Below are 2,656 nucleotides of genomic sequence, written 5' to 3' on the forward strand. Positions count from 1 at the left end.
AAGGGAGGGAGAGGCGAAGCCACAAAAGCCTACAGCAGGCCGGGCGCGGTGGATCACGCCTGTAATCCCAGCACTTTGGGAGGCCGAGGTGGGTGGATCACGAGGTCGGGAGATCCAGACCAGCCTGGCTAACACGGCGAAACCCCGTCTCTACTAAAACTACAAAACATGAGCCGGGCGTGGTGGCGGGCGCCTGTAGTCCCAGCTACTTGGGAGGCTGAGGCAGGAGAATGGCGTGAACCCGGGAGGCGGAGCTTGCAGTGAGCCGAGATCTTGCCAGTGAACTCCAGGTTGGGTGACAGCGAGACTCCGTCTGGAAGTAAAAGGAAAGAGAGAAGGAAGGAAGGAAGGAAGGAAGGAAGGAAGGAAGGAAGGAAGGAAGGAAGGAAGGAAGGGAGGGAGGGAGGGAGGGAGGGAGGGAGGGAGGGAGGGAGGGAGGGAAGGAAGGAAAGAAAGAAAGAATAAAGGAAGAAAAGAAAGAAAGAAAGAAAAGAAAGGAGCAAAGAGACAAGAAAGAAAGAGAAAGGAAAAAAGAAAGTGAGAAAGAAAAGCAAGAAAAAAGGAAAGAATGAAATAAAGAAAGAGAAAGAGAGAGAGGGATAGGAGAAAGAAAGAAAGAAGGAAGGAAAGAAGAAAGAAAGAGAAAGAAAGAAAAGGAAGATAGCAAGGGAAGAAAAAGAAAAGACTGAAAGAAAGAAGGAAAGAAAGAGAGAGAAAGAGCAAGCAAGAAAGAGGGAGAGATAAAGAAAGAAGGAAAAAAAGTAGGAAGGAAAGAAAGAAAGATAGAGAGGAAGAAAGAAAGAAAGAAAGAAGGAAAGACAGAAGAACGCAGGAAAGAAAGAGAGAGAGATACAGAAAGAAAGGAAAGATAGCAAGGGAAGAAAAAGAAAAGAATGAAAGTAAGAAGGAAAGAAAGAAAGACAGAAAGAGAGAGAAAGAGCGAGATAGAAAGAGGGAGAGATAGAAAGAAAGAAGGAAAGAAAGAAAGAAACGAAAGAAAGAGAGAAAGAAAGAAGGAAAGAAAGAAAGGAGAGTGAGAGAAGGGAAGAAAGGAAGGTAGAAGAGAAAGAAAGAGAAGAAAGCAAGCCAAAAAGCCTACATACAGCACCCGGTATTCCCAGGCGGTCTCCCATCCAAGTACTAACCAGGCCCGACCCTGCTTAGCTTCCGAGATCAGAGGAGATCGGGCGCGTTCAGGGTGGTATGGCCGTAGACGCCGGCACAGGCGCCTGGCTGCCCCAAGAGCCTCGCCCAGCCATGCTCAGCCCGCACCACCAGCCCGGGGTCGTCGTGCTGGGATCGGGATCCCGGAGCCTCTCGCCTGCTGCCTTCTCCCGGCTCCCAAGCTCCCGAGCTTCCACCACGTCGGGCCCGCTCGGAACAGGGAGTGTTCCGAGGCGTCAGGGCCCAGAGCCCACGATCCTGGGACCCCGTCCGGTCCTCCGCCCTGTCGCGGAGGTATTCTTTGGGATACCTGGCCGCTCAGGAGTCCTGGAGTCCTGCGAGGCCCCCTCTTGCCCCCGCCCCCACCCAGAGCCGTCGAGGCTGGCGAAGGGCGAACAGCGTATCAAGTATCTTCTCTGACCACAACAAAATAGAGTTAAAAATCAATAATGCAAGTCAAACTGATAAACTGACCTGTTTTCTTTTTGGAAAGTAAAGAACGCACTGCTATGGTCTGAATGTCCCCCAAAATTTATACGCTGAAATTTATTTGCCAATATGATAGTATTAAGGGGTGGGCACTGGCCTGGGGTGGTGGCTAACGCTGTCATCCCAGCACTTTGGAAGGGAAAGGCAGTCAGATTGTTCGAGCCCAGGAGTTCAAGACCAGCCAGGGCAAAATGGCAAAACTTGTCTCTACAAAAGACACAAAATTAGGTGGGCGTGGTGGTGCAGGCCTGTAGTCCCAGCTACTCAGGAGGCTGAAGCAGGAGGACTGGTTGAGCCTGGGAGGTCAAGGCTGCAGTGAGCCATGATCAGGCTACAGGCTACTGCACTCCAGTAGGGGCAATAGAATGAGACCCTGCCTCAAAAACAAACAAACAACAACAACAACAACAACAACAAGAACAACAACAAAAATAAAGGGTAAAAAGGTGGATTCTTTAGGAGGCGATTATCTCGTGAGGGTAGAAGTCCTTATGGATGAAATTAGAGCCCTTAGAAAAGGACTTGAGTGGGTTCATTCCCTCCGTCTCCTCCGTGTGGGGACACAATGTTCTTCCCCGCTGAGAGATGAAGCAACGTTGTGTCATCTTGGAAGGAGAGACTGGGCCCTCGTTAGACACTCAATGGGCTGATGACTTGACCTTGGACACCCCAGCCTTGAGAACTGAGAGAAATAAATGTCTGTTTTTTATAAATTATCCAGTCTCAGGTATTTGAAGAGATTAAGATATTTTCTTAAACAACCAATGGGTTAGAGAAGAAACCACAAGAGAAATCAGAACATACAGTTGGGTGTCAGTATCCACAGGGGATTGGTTCCAGGACCCCATAAGTAGGCCAAAATCCACACAGAGTCAAGTCTTGCAGTTGGCCCTGTAAAACCTGGGCATTAAAAAAGTTAGGCCGCCGTAGCCTCAGGGTTTGCACTGTGTGAACACTGTATTTTCAATCTGCCTTTGGTTACAGATGCAGAATTAATGAAATC

The 2,656-nt window shown here is 49.1% G+C and overlaps 1 non-coding gene across 1 annotated transcript; it reads right to left on the reverse strand.

The window, feature by feature from the left end:
* Window positions 1-1,096: 1,096 nt before the first annotated feature.
* Window positions 1,097-1,215, reverse strand: LOC140710339 (5S ribosomal RNA). The gene has a single exon (XR_012091337.1). It is a non-coding gene; the product is annotated as a 5S ribosomal RNA (ribosomal RNA).
* Between the last annotated feature and the right edge of the window lie 1,441 nt (window positions 1,216-2,656).

Source organism: Chlorocebus sabaeus, chromosome 25 (assembly GCF_047675955.1).
Source record: "Chlorocebus sabaeus isolate Y175 chromosome 25, mChlSab1.0.hap1, whole genome shotgun sequence".
NCBI classification, from domain to species: domain Eukaryota; kingdom Metazoa; phylum Chordata; class Mammalia; order Primates; family Cercopithecidae; genus Chlorocebus; species Chlorocebus sabaeus.